This window comes from Esox lucius, chromosome 18 (assembly GCF_011004845.1).
Source record: "Esox lucius isolate fEsoLuc1 chromosome 18, fEsoLuc1.pri, whole genome shotgun sequence".
Classification (NCBI taxonomy): Eukaryota; Metazoa; Chordata; class Actinopteri; order Esociformes; family Esocidae; genus Esox; species Esox lucius.
Genome location: NC_047586.1, coordinates 21,320,949 through 21,339,768, shown reverse-complemented (window position 1 = coordinate 21,339,768; position 18,820 = coordinate 21,320,949). Strand labels below are relative to the sequence as shown.

At 44.4% G+C, this 18,820-nt stretch overlaps 1 protein-coding gene across 5 annotated transcripts in view; it reads left to right on the top strand.

Moving 5' to 3' along the window:
• Window positions 1-18,820, top strand: part of LOC105017520 (1-phosphatidylinositol 4,5-bisphosphate phosphodiesterase beta-1) — a 134,696-nt gene that overhangs the window by 60,011 nt on the left and 55,865 nt on the right. The window lies entirely within an intron of this gene.

Genomic DNA, 18,820 nt, shown 5'->3' with positions numbered 1-18,820 from the left:
ACCTTTACCCTCAGCTTCTTTAGCAAGGCAGTGGTTGTCTTGGAGGTGTGTTTGAGGTCGTTATCATGTTCGAATACTACCCTGCCCTCAGTCTCCGAAGGGAGGGGATCCTGCTCTGCTTCAGTATGTCACAGTACATGTTGGCATTCATGGTTCCCTCAATGAACTGTAGCTCCCCAGTGCTCATGCAGCCCCAGACCATGACACTCCCAACACCATGCTTGGTTGACGCCACACACACTTGACACCATCTGTACCAAATAAGTTTATCTTGTTCTCATCAGACCACAGGACATGGTTCCAGTAATCCATGTCCTTAGTCTGCATGTCTTTAGCAAACTGTTTGCAGGCTTTCTTGTGCATCATTTTTAGAAGAGGTTTCCTTCTGGGAAGACAGCCATGCAGACCAATTTGATGCAGTGCACGGCATATGGTCTGAGCACTGACAGGCTGACCTCCCACCCCTTCAACCTCTGCAGCAATGCTGGCAGAACTCATACGTCTATTTCCCAAAGACAACGTCTGGATATGACGCTGAACACGTGTACTCAACTTCTTTGGTCGACCATGGCGAGGCCTGTTCTGAGTGGAACCTGTCCTGAGTGGACGTTTTCACTTAGGGGTGTACTCACTTTTGTTGCCAGCGGTTTAGATATTAATGGCTGTGTGTTGAGTTATTTTGAGGGGACAGCAAATTTGCACTGTTATACAAGCTGTACACTCACTACTTTACATTGTAGCAAAGTGTCATTTCATGGGTGTTTTCGCATGAACCAATAAAATCAAATATTTGCAAAAATGTGAGGGGTGTTCTCACTTTTGTGAGATACTGTGTATGAGACTCTTCCTTAGGGAACACAGTGTCATTCGGTTCTTCAGACTTCAGACTTAACACACAGAGTAGCCCTCCATCTTTAAATAGGGTTCCCAGCTGTGATCCCAGAGGCCTGTGGTGTTTGGCTCCCTCGTCCCGTAACTCAGTGTGACTTGAATGCGCCGCGCAAGCATTCAGATGACTTAATGTAAGTACTGCCGGCAATCAATGAATGTTTTAATCAATCCTTCCCCGGGGAACTGACGTGCGTCTTCCTATCGTACATTACAACTCAGGCTTTATCGAACTGCCGCGTGGGCCATTGGCCATTAAGTCCAGTCATGTAACCATAATGACAGTGGATGTCATGTTCTCATTGATGAGGAAGAGCTGGCATATTCTACAAAACGTTGGACTCGTTATGTTTGCACCATGATGAGTTGCTTAGCCGGAGGATGTCTTCGCCTTAACGCGCTGCATTTTCTGCAGCGCGTTTTCTGCTTTGTCCCTAAATCGGTTTTCTGCTTTGTCCCTAAATCGACGCAATTATGATTAAGAAACGTATACTGATCCTAGATCTGTACCGACGGGGAAACCTCTTTTCAGCTTGTGTTTCCTGTTCTGAACGGCATGAAAGCCTCTCTCCCTCTATGCTGATGAGTCATAATGTCTGCGGTGTCCGTACTTGAACGGCTGGTGCAGACAGGCAGATCAACAGGCGGATGGCTTCTTGAATAGAGTTCAGTGCCTCCTACACGCCTCCTACACGCTCCTCACGCACACACCCGCCACACACACGCATACACACGCAAACCGATAGACGTACGCAAACACACGCAGACAAACACACTCTCGCATAGACACTAGACACTTCCAGGTAAGCCCTGGGCTTTCAGTGCCCAGGGTTTCCATAGAAACATCGAAAAGATGAGGAAGTCGATGTTGAGTTAATGAGGTAAAAGAAGGGTCTCCGACACATGCAAGCCCACACACATGCAAACGAGTGCACACAAAGGTCCTCTCTGGCAGGAATGTAAGAATGAGCATCACACACTTCAATTCACTTTCTAAGTCTTGTCCGCTGGGCAGACTTATACTCTCCCTAACCAAAGCTCCTTGTACCTGCCACCCTCTCTGTTTCCTACTCTGCCCTGCCTTCTTCTGAACTGTGTAGCCTGTGCAGCCTGCTGTCAGGTTCTGGAGAGTTAGAATGACACCGCTAATTGGGGCAACATTTTGGTCCCGCTCCGCTAGCCGTTACCCATGCGGAGATCTCAGAGCAGGTGCACAGAGAAGACAGAGAACGTTATCTGCCTTGACTGCTGCTGATCGGGGTCGGGCTCGCCTCATTGGTTAATTTCACGTTCATCAAGTTAAAGTGATAATGACTAGAAAACATGCTGCCTTCTGCTTTTTTATTGGACCTGCTCCATTTCCCCCTTGCAGCGTGGTTATTCTTTATTTGTTTAACCTCTTGCCACACACGGTTGTCTCTGTGGAAGATAAGTAGTGTGAACGGCATCAGTGTCAGGGAATTCAAATGTTAACCAGAATTGTATTTCCATACTTCCATACTGTAGCACACATGTTCCTTTCATTCTTTTGACGTATCAATGGTCAGACAGCACATGTCAAAGTTTCGTTTTTTCTTTTCATCCATCCCGATCACCATCCCGTTTCCTGCTTCTTAGGCGGCAGCGTTGCGGAGCGCCGAAGAATGCCAAGTCACCTTCACTGACCGCCATATTGAACATAGCCAAGGGCTCCGGAAGGCAGGTGCAAACCCCCGACTGGTAAAGCAGAGTCTAAATAGATTTTGGATAGTGAGTCTCAGGAGCCTGAAGCCCTTCTGAAACTGTCAGCCTGAAAGAACATATAAGGATTATGAGGTTCTCTCGTTTTGCTCTCTTTTTTTTCGCGTTTTGCAAAATGATGATAGGAAACTATGGGTTCAATTAATAGCTACCAGGTTAGTCTGTGGGTTTGTAGAATGTTCCCCTCTGTCTTTTTTTTGCCTAAAAATCTGACATAACCTCTGGTTAACACACAGCGGGGACTGATAGAAAACGACTCAGCAGAGATGCTGTCAACACGCTCTTTAAACACCTGAGCTGGGCCATGTGCTGATACTATTCCACTTCAATGGGACTTCCTTTAAATAAATGTTTCATAAATGAATATAAAAGATGTTGTTAATATTGTATGTGGTCCTGATCACATCTCAAGGCAGAATATTGAATGAACTCAGTTGAATGAATCTTGAATGATATGTCGGGCGATATAGGCTTTATATAAAAGACTGATTGAACCCCAGAGGGGTGTGTGTTTGTGTGTGTGTGTACATGCAGATTAAGGTGTGTATGTACATGCAAATACGCTGTGGCAGTATTGCTGTATTGAGAGAGTGATGTAGAGAAACAGGGGAAACAAACTAAGAGAGAGAGGAAAATACTGAGTGAGAAATAGAGGGAAAGAGAAACTGAGAGAGTGGGAATGAGAAACAGAGAGTGGGAATGAGAGAGTGGGAATGAGAGAGTGAGGATAGAACAGAGAAAGAGAAACAAAGAGTGGGAATGGGAGAGTGGGAATGAGAGAATGGGAATGAGAGAGTGGGAATGAGAGAGTGGGAATAAGAGAGTGGGAATGAGAGAGTGGGAATGAGAGAATGGGAATGAGAGAGTGGGAATGAGAGAGTGGGAATGAGAGAATGGGAATGAGAGAGTGGGAATGAGAGAGTGGGAATAAGAGAGTGGGAATGAGAGAGTGAGGATAGAACAGAGAAAGAGAAACAAAGAGTGGGAATGGGAGAGTGGGAATGGGAGAGTGGGAATGAGAGAGTGGGAATGAGAGAGTGGGAATGAGAGTGTGGGAATGAGAGAGTGGGAATGAGAGAGTGGGGATAGAACAGAGAAAAAGCAGTTGGGGAGGAAAACTAAAGAGGGAGCAGCAGCAATGATGACAGCCATGTCTTGAGCAGAGGGCTGACTCAACCCAGGATTATCCTGTGGCTGTCTGTCATAAGACTATTAACACAACGACCAGTACCATTCTTCTATACAGAGACCAATACTACTGGAACATCACAAAGTGAGAAGAGGAGAGAGAGCAACACAGAACCAACCAAATGATGAGAAAACCGGAAGGCTTCCTTGTCCAGGAGAGGCACGCTATCTACCAAAAAGTCCACAATGGCACAATATCTGACCACTTTGGCAAACTTGACCGTGTACAAACACAGCAAACATGACCTTGCTGTTGAGAGAGGGCCACATATACAGACGCCACACTGCCTACAAGGTGGAAACGGAGCTGCGCTTCCTGATTTAAAATGTGTAAAGAAATTAGAGCCACGTATACCTATCAGAATTCACGGGGACACAAAGATTTGGACTTTGATATACTCCCATATCTGCAAAATACAGCCATGTGAAATCTCGTTTTGTGATTCATTGCCATGAGAAAATTGCAGTAAAAACATAAGCAATATTAATGGCAATGTTTCAGATTTTCTACTTTTCTTTTCTGGTTATTATTTAGGATACCTTAGTTATTTTCCACTTCATTTTGCAATGTAAACATATCTTGCCATGCCATTAAAGCGCTTTAAGTTGTAAATTAAATGAAATGGACAGAGAGACAAAGAGAACAACACTGAGAAAGATAATGAGGGGGAACAACAGAAAGATACACTGACAGACAGAGAAAAAGAAAACTGAACGGACAGAGAGAGTAAGACAACAAGAGAGACAGAAAGAGAAAGAGAAAGATGAAGAGGAAAATAGACCGACAGACAGAGAAAAATCTAAATAGAGAGACAGAGAGGGATGGAGACTATCAGTGAGATGTGGAGTTGCTCAGGTGTGCCCAGTTTCAATCTCTCCCCAGAATCTATACAGACATTGGGGACTGACTGGGAGATTAGGTGGTGAGCCAATCTGTTATTTGTAGCTTGTACACCTGAAGATCTGTCCTCCAGCCAGGCGAACCATGGACGTGTTCCAAACAAACACAGGACAGCGACTCACGGCACAATGCTAATCCCACTCTCCACAGGTTTCTATGTAGTTTTCACCACTGAATTTCAACACTACGGTTGTTTGCTCCTTGGGCTTTAAGGCCAGGTGTTTTGTAAAAGCACTTTGTGATGTAAAAAGGGCTTTATAAATACATTTGATTGATTGATTGATAGTTTGTAACACGATGTTCACAAGAGCTTGAATGAAGCTCTGTATTTACCAGTTCAAATGCTGAACCAGCTATTCAAGAACAATAATGACATGGTGTGACAACTGTTACAGAGATGGTCTATATTAAGCTTTTTGCGTGATAATTCCAACCTCTATGGCAGGAGCAGGTTACAGCAGAACTGCCACACACACAAACAAACAAGCACAGAAAAACACACAGAGCAAGGAGAAAACTCTGGCTGGTAGTGAGGAGCTGCAGTACTTAGTGCCACACAATCTCTCAGCTGTTCCGTTCCCTATAGCCTGTGGCTGTTCCACATGGCCTCCATGATAGGCTTCACAGATGCTTCCGGAAGGAAGCTATTAGTTGCCAGTTGGAGCCGGGCTCTGACTTTGATTGGTGATCTGGCAGGTCTGGAAACCAAACCAAATGTTGCCTTAAACCATTAAGAAAGAGACAATATGGCTATTTGCAACTGCCTACGATAATAATAAAATGTAATCCATTATGATTAGACTGATGAAAATTAGAGATAAGACAACTAGCGCTGAAGGTTGCTGCCTTGCTTTGCTTCGAAAGCATCGGAAAGCTTACCTCTCAGCGTTGTTTTTTTTGCATAATTTGGACAGGAAATGTATTTCAGGAGATGTGTAAGGGTACGTGAGTATCATAAGATCCTTGGGCTTATTATCTCAAATTCACATTGGCTATCAGCCCCTTGTCTCCTTTACAAGGATTGACTAAGATGTGATGACAGTGCCTGAGTCACAAATTATTATACATTATTCCCTATGTAGCATAGCATCCTGACTCACTCTGAAGCAATGCAGTGTTGTTCCGTGTTGGGCCTTGGATGAGAGACCAGATGCCGCTGGAAGTAGTGTTGGAGGGCCAGTAGGGGGCCCTCTTCCATCTGTTCTAAACCCCTAATCCCAGGGCAGTGAACGGGACATTGCCCTGTGTAGAATGAAGTCTTTCTGATTGGACGTTCAACGGGTGTCCTGACCTTCCCACAGAACCAATGTAAAGAGTAGGGACGTGTTGACACCGATGTCCAGGCTGAATTTCCAATCCAATGCTCATGTCATTATGGCCACGCAATCATCTCCGGCATTCAGATAGCTCATTCAGCTCCCCTCCTCACCCTACAAAAAAATTAAGTACTATAAGTACTAAATGTACTCATTGAATAATGCATGTACTGTATGTAAGATAGAGATAGATAGAGACAGACAGAAAGAGAGGGAACAACCCACAGACCAATTAAATAGTGTTGAACAGGAGAGGCACTTGTGTTGACCGAAAACAGGAAGATATTTCTGTTTATTAGTATAAGTGTCATGCAGATTATGAACCTTTAGAAATGGAAGCCTGTTTGTTAGTTTATCACCAGGGGCATTAGCAATCAACCTTTACATAAACCTCTATGTGGCTACCCATCAGACCTGGAATAACGCAGGTTCAAGAACCAGCCTTTATGGGTGTTCCATATAGTAGTTCAGGATTAACTTTCATTACGTGTTTAAACATTCACTTATCCTGTGTTTAATGGCAGATTATAGGAGCAGATTATAGGAGCAGGCAGATGTCTCCCCAAATGTCTGAGCTATGATGGTGCGTGTGTATGTGTTTGTGTGTGTGTGTGTATTAATCTGGATAAGTCTTTCTTAATGACTACTGTGCTTTATTATTAAACGATTATTGGAATCATCTTATTTCACAACGCTGTCCCTACTGGACTAATCCACGTTATTTGGGAAAGTTTGTAACTGTACTTACAGCATCAAAAACAAAATAATCTTGTGAAAACTAGGTTAAATTTTTATTTATTTAATGAATTTTGTATTATATAACAGACTTGCACTTTTTGCTGATCAGTTTGAGGCCTTGTCTCCATCCATCTTAACTATCTTAAGATCCTCCATTCATGGCAAACACTAATTTCTCAGCCATGTTCGTTTTTCTCCACCATGTCTCTACCTTTTAGAAAAAATAGATAGAACCAAAAACAAACAATTATAAGACATTATATATCTCACGAGAGCTAGCTTGGATGGGTGCTAAAGTCAAATTTTCTGGGATTTCTTTATCGTTATCCCAGTAGAGGTGAGTGTCCACTGTGAAATGTTATCCAGTGATAAGCTGTAGCCTACCAATACTGATGTAATGTACATACAGTACGTAATAGTTGGATAAAAATTTTCTCTTAGAATTGGTAGCATGAAGAAAAAAAGGCTACATGTACATTTGAATAGGCCAGCAAACAGCTAAGCTAAACACAATACAATAACTAAATTGTGAGCTAAATGGTTCAACAAAACAAGAATTAATAAAACATAATGGAAAGATAAATTGCATTGTGTCCACTCCCTTTCTCATGTGACACTGCCTTGCTGCTACTGCTGTCATTGTCCCTGTAATAGACCAACTAACCTTAGGCCTCTCAATCTTAGGCTCAAAAACATTTCTCATTGTCGCATATGACAAGTCTTTTTTTAAATAATTTATTGCTTTCTTTTCCCTTTGATTGCCAGGCAGCTATCATTTTTATTTTTATGTTTGGTTAGCTAGCTTTCCATTTATCAGAATTACCCGGCTGGATCTGATATTATGCTCTTGTAGTCAATACATAAAATACATTATGGAATGATAAAAAAATTCTGATATTGCTCTCTTGTCAATGCCGAAATATAAATTTTCTAAAATAAATATGTCATAAGAATAATAATAATAATACTAGATTTTGATTTTGCTGGTCCCTTCTTCTTCTAACCAATGAACTTCCACCTCTGACTATCAGATTACTACAGTATTCATAAGCCTGCGTAGTAAAACTGTTGAGTTTTTACACATTTGACTAATTACCAACATCAAGTAGTATAAGTCTTGCATAATTAATAATTTGAAACTGCTGTCCTACTGAACACTACAACAAGTAACTACCACAAGATCTAGGTGGAGTAGGTTGGTACAACTTTCCCATGAGGTAGGTGCCTATGTATGTGCGTGTTTTCTGGGTCATGTGGAGTTTGGCCTGGCCTTGTTGACCATATGGGCTGATTGTGCCAGGACAGCAGGGCAGGGCTGTTTAAGCTAAGCTAATGAAAGTAAATGCCTGGCTGATGGACCAAGTTATCATTACCACCATATGAGGCTTAAGAAAAGGAGGCTTTACATGTTTACTCAGGGCTTTGCAGACCAATTAGGGCTGTTTATGTGGATAGTTTTGTATCGGTTCTTCTCCAAAGGGAAAGAGTGGTCGATGGAGGTGAGTAGGGATGGTGGGAAACAGAGATAAATGAGAGGGAGGTAGGGCAGGGAGAACAGAGGAAAGACATAGGGTGGAGGAAGAAACAGGTAGAGCGAGAAAGAGAATGGGTTTTGGTGTGACAGACAGAAGTAGAGTGATTCAGAAGTCCTGTTATTTTCCTGCAGCTATTCTTAGAACCATCCAGTGGGCTGTTTCCTTCTTGTTGGTCCTCCTAGTGAGTGACAGCTGTATCGCTGCCATCATCGGTCATCATCTCTGTCCCTAAATGACTTGGTGATGTATGAGTAAGCTGATCCATTTGGGCATAATGGAAGAGATGTGAAGAACGTCAAGATTCAACTGAGGTCTGTTAGGAAAGATCTTATTCGTTTTCAGTTGGGGTGTCATTATTATTCGGGGGAAAGAAAAATGGTGTACCAGTCCAGATCCGCGTATGTGTAAAATGCACTTAGCCAATAAAGGCAAATCTGATTCTGGTCCTCCTGTGTTTATCATTGGAACAGTATTAATTAGTAGTGGTTGTCGTGGTTGTTGGCAGTGTCACCAAGTCTCCCTGAGGGGTGTATGATGTCCATCAGAATGAGTCTACATGACGGAGAGGGACTGTTGTTAAGGTGGAGGTGTTGACCATGACGCCTTAGCAACACCTACAGTAACGCTTAACTCGGCCTCAGATCTCTGGTCAGTTTGGCATCTCCCCCGCTAATGGTTTAGGTTAGGTTTGGGGAAGGGGAAGCTGTTCTTAGATCTTCATTCTATGGCTGTAAAATGGGTCCTTCTAAAAACAGACTACTCCGCTGTCCTGGTGTGTTCTTTTAACACTCTTTTACACACTCATCTACTTATACGGCCCTCAAAACGCATCACACACATTGTGAGCTTAAGCTTCAATTCAAGTCATTCGACATAATTCATGTTGGCAATGTTATGTTTTTATTCAAAGTTTGTGTTGTCCATGGTATACAGTATGGTGGATGGCTAGACTGTTTAGCAGGGTTGCACGACCCAGCAAGCTTTAAGTCTGTGTTGTCTTATAATTAGGGTTATTCTGTTCAAGACTTCTGTTGGTTGCATTAAAACACATCATTTCAGTCCATCTGTCAATACAATGTGTTGAGTTTCTCCATTGTTATGCTGTTTCGTTGTGTAGCCTTTGATGCTTCTGAGAGGAATTTGTCTTCAGTATACTTGATTGGTTTGGTTTATAATTATTTGGGAGTGTATACCATTTGGTCTATAGCCTTGAATGTGCGTCATTGGGTTCCACGGAGCCTTTTGGGAACCGGTTTGTGAAACCCTTTATTTGATTGCATATGTTATTGGGATCCTTTTTTTTTGTTGAACAGAGAAGAGTCTGATTTCTACCTTGTGTAGCTTTCTTACTCATGCATTTTACATTTGAGCATTTGCCAGACGCTCTCATCTAAATCGGCTTAAAGCAACAGGCACAACAAGGCACGCTTCATGGGTTTAAACGGGTCCTCAAATCAGAACAGGATTTGATACTACGGAAATTGTCCGGAAGTTTCACAGGCCAGGAGGCTAAGTGATGTGGTATAGATAAAGCCCCAGGGGGGACATCATGTCTCTCAGCAACACCAGAAAAACCGCCTGGGGCTTCTCCAGAGGAACAGGGCCCCTGATGAATGATGTATCCAGGGCCGCTAACACAGGCCTAATGTGTCTGTCTGGTCCCCAGAGGGATTCATTCTCCCCAGGGGCTCTGGCTAGCAGCTAAGATGATGCTCAACAACATTTCACTCCCCTTCATATACCTGACTGGACTGGGTAGGTATTAAGTTAGGTGTCCAGACGTCCCTGTTTTCCTGTTTATTGGTGACCTGTCCTCAGCTAAAGATATCCCCTGAAACGTCGGCGGTTTGCTTTTAAAAAGAAAAAAAACACACCAGAGTTAAATCCTGGCCGATATTTCGGATTCTTTAATCTTCTAATCACAATTGCCTGTAAACAGAAAACTGGTTTGGTCCCTACTGTACCAAACTCTCCTGCTCCCGCTGACCTTTTTACAACAAAGTACAATCTGTACCAATTCATAAACATCCCTGCCCATGGCCGGAAAGCATTGCATTTACAGCAACAAAACGGACTCCCAAACAAGTGTCCTTGGTTTTCAGATCTTTTTACCTTAGCTTGAATCGCGTTTACCTCATTGGTCCAGGTTCGGGAATGCCAAAAAAAGGCTTCTCTAGCTGATGAAAGCACATGCTTAACACAACAAACCCCTGTCTTCAACAAGGCATTTGTGTTTCCTTAAAGCTTGTAGAATATGGATGAATGATCATCCTATATCTGACTGGCAGGATTGTTCTGGGAAAGAGAAGGCTGTGTTCCTGTGGAGATAATGAGCGTAGATGTACCTGCCAAGGTCGTGTCTCTCTGCTGTTTTGAGAGCCACGTGGGGTGATTGACAGCTGGAGCTGAATGAGAGCCACCCGCCCTCTGATAAAGACCTGCACGGGGATGAGTCACAGATACGTATGACGACCAGAGAGGGAACATAAAAAAGCAATTTCTCAAATGCTATTCCTTGCCTCCGCTCCCCTCTTGAAACTCATTGGGTGAGAGAGCCAGAGCCACCTCCCCTCTGACCTTCTCCTCCAATGGGATTTCTGGAGGCAAGGACAGAGGAGACTTATACCTGCATAACATGCCGGGGGAACTGATGCAGGTAACACAAGTGGGAAGAACCAAATACGGTCAAATGACGATCGACTCAATTCAGAGAAAAAGCCATATTCCATTTACAGTATGGTAATATATTTTATGTGAAGTAGTCCTTGAATCGTTACTGTCAGGGATGTGGACTATATATATATATATATATATGTTAATCTCAGTGTGACTAATCAAAGTGTGATCAAAGAATGTGAAGAATCTCTCTGGGACATGCTGACTAAGAGAGCCATGTAGTTGATAATTTTTTTATTGAGGGGTCAAAGTGAGGTCAGGCGAGACGGACCAGAAGCTAGTCAAAACTCCAGGAGTTCACCAAGCACATTTCAAGTGAGCTCAACTTGCTATATTCTTACCTGTTTCTCTTCTTTCTTCCTTTTGCTTTCTTGATATGTCTCTCTGTCTCAGTTTCTCTCTCTCTTTCTCTCTACACTGCTAAATAAGGGCAGAGACCATGGGCTGACATGAGGGTCCGGTAAGAAAACGAAACCCCAGGGGGACTTGGCAGAGGTGGGTGTTTAAGGCATTGAACAATGTCAGTGTCATGGTCAAGAACATCACAATGTTAAAGTAAAGAGCACCAGGGGGAAGCTTTTCTGGATATATGTGGATTGTGCAATTAGTCTCATGTCTCATTAAAAGTATGACAAAAAGTCAAAAGTCTCCTTCAATCCCTCTTTCCTTCTCTCTTTCTCACACACACACACATACCGGAAAATGCTGTTCCTGTGCCTAAGAAGAGAAGGGAGCGTTAGATGACACCAGCTTGCCCTCATGCCAATATTCATAAGCAATTTGGACTTGTGCGGCGTGTGGGAGGAGTGTGTGTCTCTGTGTGCACGTGGTTGCAGCCTAGCTCGGCCCTTAAGTCCCTCGGTGTAATTATCTTTATCATGTACTCTCCTCTAATTCAGCGTGCTCTCTGTTGATTCATGTTGGCAGTTTGCCTAAAGAACCGGCACCCTCTGTGTCTGTGTGTTTGTCTGTGTGTGTGTTCAGTAGCCTCTGCTAGCATCTGTTCAGTATTCTCTGTCACGGCACTAGAATGTTTGTTCTAGCATGTTCCAGAGGGGCATCTGGTTGTTCTATGAAGGGTTCCGTGGCTCTAATTGTTTGTAGTCTGTTAGCATATCAAATGTTTGTTCGTATTCTACAATCGTATCGGAGTGTTGTCCAAAGGGATCCGTGGCTTAGCACCGACGTACAGCCACGGTCCGAAAGTAGCCCGTATCTCATTTTATGTGCCCAACCTTTCCTCCGATTTATATCTCTTGAGATATTAGTAACTCCCGAGGTCTTTGTTGTGTCTGTGATTTACGATACTTAAACCAGTTGCTAAATCCCCAAGACAGAAGGTTTGATCCGAGATGGATTATGTTTTATGTCTGCCTACATGTCCCACATGTCTTTCTCCCAAAGTCCAAGACTTTTGTCTAAAAGAAATATAATCCAGCTTTCTTCTTGTCTGGATGGCATTTTCAATGTGTCTGAGCTTTATGGAAGTGAGGCTGACACAGTATTTTTCCAAGACACTGACATAATTGTTTGCCTTCCAGTAATAGGCTATAGTGAGCACTTTAATAGGGAAGAGAAGAAATTGCTTTTATCCCCTTGTCTCTCTCATAGACAAACAGACAGATTAAAAACATAGCTGTCGTCAATGATTTTCTTTGTTATACTGTCATATCTGGATGCCGCTGCTGTCGGATGAATATGCTGCATTCTAAGACCTAATAGGATTCAAATAGAATGACCAAAGCAGCACTTCCATTTGAAACTGATGGTTAGCCTGTGGGTCTGTTCACGTTCTGCCTTGAGTATTTCCAGAGAATCTGCAAGTAAATGCACCTGCGAATCAAGAACACGCATCTTACGAGCGCTCAAAAGACTACGCTGAAACTGAAACGTCGGGAGACTTTTAATTTAAGGGGAAAGAATTAACGTTTTAGAGTAAAGACGAGAGAGCATCTCATTGGCCGGTGTTTTCTGAGGACACCAAGGCCTTAACGCTCCTATCAAACCCCTGCCGACTGCTCGTACTGGCAGCCGCTGGGGACGAGTCATCAAAATGTCGCAAGAAAGCGTTGTTCCGCTTAACTTCTAAACTCTGCATTTCCTGAGGGCACATTTGCATCAAATATTTCTTCCACAAAGCCCCCTCCTCTGGGCACCTTTACCACATCGCTCCCCCACTGCCCTGAGACCAGTCATCAAACAGATGACATCACTGTCTTGGACAGTGCGCCAGGGTGGGGGGTGGTCTTACTTATTTGTGACCAATGCTTTGTGACAGAGAGGACAGCGCTACTTGATTTAGAGGATGCGTGCGGGGGGGGGGGGGGGGGGGTTTGGGGTCGGGAAGCTGTCAGACCCTCTCCGCCTCTGGAGTGTGTTTCCCATCGATGACACGTACGGAACCCTGAATGAGATGTCAGTAGAGTTTTATGTCGGAGCCGCAAGTCGCCGAGCAGACTGAATAATGGGACTTCACTCACTGCTTAGGGTCGCGACCCATGGAAACAGTCCTGCCAATCATCCTTGGGAGAAATGAAACGGGGAGGGGGGGGGGGGTCGAGAACTGACTAAAGTTGAGTAACACAAGGGACACTGATGGGAAGTTAGTGATGTGCTGTTCCACTAATGTTTCTGAGTGGGATTGAAGCAGGACCGAACTGATCCAGGATCTGTGTCTGTGCTGGTTCTCTGTAGACATCCAGGTCAGCAGCCTGGCCTGCTGCCATTCAACGCTACAGTATTCAGTCTTGAAGCGGCTCCTCAGAGGACCTAACTCGTGTCACACTTTATTCACAACACATTGAGAGGATTTCAGACCCTTGAGAAGACATAGTTCCTGGTTCCCCTGGTGTGAACATGTGAAAGCTACTCTGTTTCCCTTTCAAATGAAAGTGAAGAGATTCTGTCACGGCCTTTTTCCCTTTTGGTAGTTGCTTTATATGCCCTGAAAATGACCCCGTCTCGCACACCCACACCTACAGACACATATCAACGAAGACCACGTTCACAGACACGTACACACGAGCGCACGCACACTCAAACACACACAAACGTGCACAAATTAGACACTCACTCCATCTCTCACTGCTTTGGGGTTAATTAAAAACTATAATTGAAATGGAATGGAAATGAGAGCTCGTAAAGCCCACGTGAGCTCCATAACACACACACCAACATTAACATGCACCCACGCATAAACACCTCAACGCCCACGTTTTCTTCCACAACAACACCTAGTGGTCAGTGATGCGTCACCTGAGGCTGACCAATAACAATCTGATCTTTTCCTTTGGGCATTATGGGTAATCGTCTGTGTTGTGAAACCGCAACGCTGAAGCAGTGAACTGAGTTATGAGACGAGAGAGTGGCAGAGAGCTTTTATGGCCAACACCTGCTCTCACCACCTAAACTCTGCCGTATCAGAGGACTCTTTCTCCCTTCTTTCCTTCACGCTCTTTTCACTTCAGTCCATCTCTTGGTCTGTACCCTCCATCTCTTTCTATTCACTTCTCTCTTTCTCCCTCCGTCTCTCTCTCACTCCCTCTCTTTTTCATTCTAAAATCTCCCTCCATCTTCCTCATCCCTCATTATATTTTTCATCCTGCCATCTCTCTCTCTCTCCAACTCCATCTCTTTTTCATCCTGCCATCTCTCTCTCTCTCCAACTCCATCTCTTTTTCATCCTGCCATCTCTCTCTCTCTCCAACTCCATCTCTTTTTCATCCTGCCATCTCTCTCTCTCTCCAACTCCATCTCTTTTTCATCCTGCCATCTCTCTCTCTCTCCAACTCCATCTCTTTTTCATCCTGCCATCTCTCTCTCTCTCCAACTCCATCTCTTTTTCATCCTGCCATCTCTCTCTCTCTCCAACGCCATCTCTTTTTCATCCTGCCATCTCTCTTTCTCAATCTTCTCATTTCATTCTACCATCTTTCTCGATCACCCTCTTTTTCATTTGACAATTTCTCTCCATTTCCCTCTATTTTTCATCCTAGTGTCTGTCTTGATGCATCTCCCTCTCTTTAATATCCTACATCTTTCTTGCTCACTGGGTCTCTCCATTCCTCTCGATGATACCCAGTCAACTGTGAAAATGTCTTCTTAGTTAACTGCCGCTAAGCCAGACGTAGGCTAACATCATTAGAGACCTCATTACCGTTCCATTTAATCACCCATGATATGAGGTATCTAAGGGAGAGATGGATCTGCAGTTTCTCAGTGAGTCTAAGCTGAGGAAATACTGTGAGGGAAACTACCGAGCCAAAATGGAAGGAGACAGAGGCTGTGGATATTAGGGGTAACTGCAAATAGCCTGTTTGATCAGCTTAAAGCTTTAAAGTCACGTCAGTCTGGAAAGTGTGTTGCAGATACATGCCTGAAGTGTGTGTGTTTTGAATTGAAGTGTGTGTTGAAAGGTTTCAAGGGTTTGAGAATGAAGCGTTAAAGCGGGGTGAGGTTGGCTGTCTGCACGTATGCGGGGGGGGGCAGGGGTGGAAGAAGCGGGATGTGTTACATTTGTGTGAGTTGATAAGTGGGTAGCTATAAGGTTATGTGTGTATGTATGTGTGCACATGAGAAAGAGAGAGAGCGAGAGAGACTGAGTGGAGAAGTGGGGAACTGTCATGCTTTGAAGTGGATCTACAAGAGGCTAGAGAATGATAGAGTCTCCAACTCTCACCCCAGAGAACCACAACATCACACAATTCATCTAGCTAATGCACGACCACGACATACTGACACAGTGCCACTGCAGAGGGATGAAGGGGGAGAGAGGGAGAGACAGAGAGAGAGAGAGATGGTGAGAGGGAGAGAGAGAGAGAGAGATGGAGCATAGGCTGTTCATAAATATCAAACATGTTGGCAAGCTGACAATAATAAAGTTAAGAAGGAGAGAGGGGTGTGGGGAGAGATGGGGGAGAGAAGGGAGTCTCCCAAAGCCGTGTGTGCGTGTGTTGGGTGTGTGTTCTGAATGAGATGGAGACTGAGTGTGAGGAGAGAACAAGAGAAGATACAGAGAAGAGCATGAGAGATTGAGACAGGAGAGGGAGAGGAGGAGGGTGAAAGAGAGATGGAGAGAGAGATGGAAGGAGAGGATGGAAAGGAAGACGGTGCGAGAGAGAGAGATCCTGAGACTGGTGGAGATGTGAAGACAGGGAGAGAATGGCTAAGATCCTATTTCTGCTGCTTCGTAACACTGACGTCTTTGAATATGAATGGAGAAGGAAGACAGACCAATGTGGTGGAGGTGAATGCTGGACAACGGTTCATTGAATCACTTGCACACACATGCAGTCTCGCTGCAGGGATGCAAACACAACCACACACTACTAATCACTGGGAGTTATTGAAATCCCTAGTAGATCATCGTCCAGAGAAAAGCCTATGTGTGTAATGGCTGCGAAAGCCTTGCTGGGAGCTGCTATGCTAGTCGCTAATCGGCTAATCCTCTGTTTGTACTCAGCCCCTCCCCTGCCAACTCGCAGTATTTTATGTACCGTCCTCAGCCTCAAACATCAGCAGACTCGGTGAAGAATAAATGATGGACAAAGCACCTTCTTAAAATGAAACATTGATCCGCTGGTGGTACATATTTTAGTTTGTTCCACGTTCATCCATCGATCGGTTCTCCCACTGTTTGCTACACCATTGGCCGTAAGACTAAACGATCGCAGTGATTTTCAGTAGGCAACAAGTTGCTCCTCCTGACGGTGCTTTAATTGAATGGCCTTCCTGCATCGGTTATCAGATAAGCCCAGTCAGTCAGGGGTGAACTTTACTGACAGCCGTTCAGCTGATGCTATTGGAAGGATCGACAGCCAATTAGTTACAAACAGAAGGAAGGAACTACGGCTCAACCATTTATTGCCACGCACACATATAAACCACAGAACCGCAGTAATTCACTAGTGAAGTATGAAGTCACATTGTAAGGAGCCGAATGAGATTGGTCAGAATTTGTGCATACTCGCGCGTGGGTGTGTGTAAAAGACTGTGGGGGTGTATGTGTGTGCGTGCAACAGGCTCTGTTTGTCACTGCCTCTGATTATCACAAGAGTTGTTTTGTGGGGATGGTAGCCGATGTCGTAGTCGTAATGGGATGTTTCTGCTCTCTGCTCTCTTCTCTGATGTGAGTTACTAGGTGGCTGATGTTTAAAACATGCTCCGTAGATGCAGCCCGACACCACAAACGCACGGGGGAAAACTGAGTGCAACACGAGGGCACAGAGTCACCTGTAGCATTAGCATGAAGCGGCGTGTGTATTCAACTGGATACACATATGCTGATTAATGCACGAGGGCTAAGACTGGCAGACATTTCACACACGACATACATAACTACACACAGTCATCAACAAACGTGTTCCAAATTCCTAACACACAGACAGACACACAGGCACGAATTGGGCCAGGGGAGTCTTGGGGCGACGCGATGAGCGCACACACACGCGCACACACACACACCCTCCCCCTCAGGGTGCCTGGAAATGATTTACCCATAATTCCTCTCTCCAACTACCCCAGGTGGTTTGAGTCCCACCCTACCATCTTGCCGCTTCACTAGTTAACAAGGCTAGCCACCAGCAGGACTGCTGCTAGGACAGGATGGTTACACAACTCCTTACCAGAAGCTTGGAGGTTTTTCCAGATTAACCCTGAATTGCAACCTATCTGCATTATCAAGCTGGAATGGAGTGATAACGAAGCTGGCAAAAGCTCTAACTTATCCGAGGCCAGGAGATATAAACAGGAAACTCTGGCCAACTTGATATTCTCCAAACCAGCGTTAAGGTCAATACAGTGGGGAGAACAAGTATTTGATACACTGCCGATTTTGCAGGTTTTCCCACTTAAAAAGCATGTAGAAGTATCATAAGTACTCTTCAACTGTGAGTGACGGAATCTAAAACAAAAATCCAGAAGATCCCATTGTATGATTTTTAAGTAATTCATTTTCATTTTATTGCATGACATAAGTATTTGATATTTGATCAGAAAAGCAGAACTTAATATTTGGTACAGAAACCTTTGTTTGCAATTACAGAGATCATACGTATCCTGTAGTTCTTGACCAGGTTTGCACACACTGCAGCAGGGATTTTGGCCCACTCCTCCATACAGACCTTCTCCAGATCCTTCAGGTTTCGGGGCTGTTGTTGGGCAATACGGACTTTCAGCTCCCTCCAAAGATTTTCTATTGGGTTCAGGTCTGGAGACTGGCTAGGCCGCTCCAGGACCTTGAGATGCTTCTTATGGAGCCACTCCTTAGTTGCCCTGGCTGTGTGTTTCGGGTTGTTATCATGCTGGAAGACCCAGCCATGACCCATCTTCAATGCTCTTACTGAGGGCCAAGATCATGCGATACATGGCCCCATCCATCCTCCCCTCAATACGTTGCAGTCGTCCTGTCCCCTTTGCAGAAAAGCAGCCCCAAAGAATGATGTTTCCACCTTCATGCTTCACGGTTGGGATGGTGTTCTTGGGGTTGTACTCATCCTTCTTCTTCCTCCAAACATGGCGAGTGGAGTTTAGACCAAAAAGCTCTATTTTTGTCTCATCAGACCACATGACCTTCTCCCATTCCTCCTCTGGATCATCCAGATGGTCATTGGCAAACTTCAGATGGGCCTGGACATGCGCTGGCTTGAGCAGGGGGACCTTGCGTGCGCTGCAGGATTTTAATCCATGACGGCATAGTATGTTACTAATGGTTTTCTTTGAGAATGTGGTCCCAGCTCTCTTCAGGTCATTGACCAGGTCCTGCCGTGTAGTTCTGGGTTGATCATTGATGCCCCACGAGATGAGATCTTGCATGGAGCCCCAGACCGAGGGAGATTGAC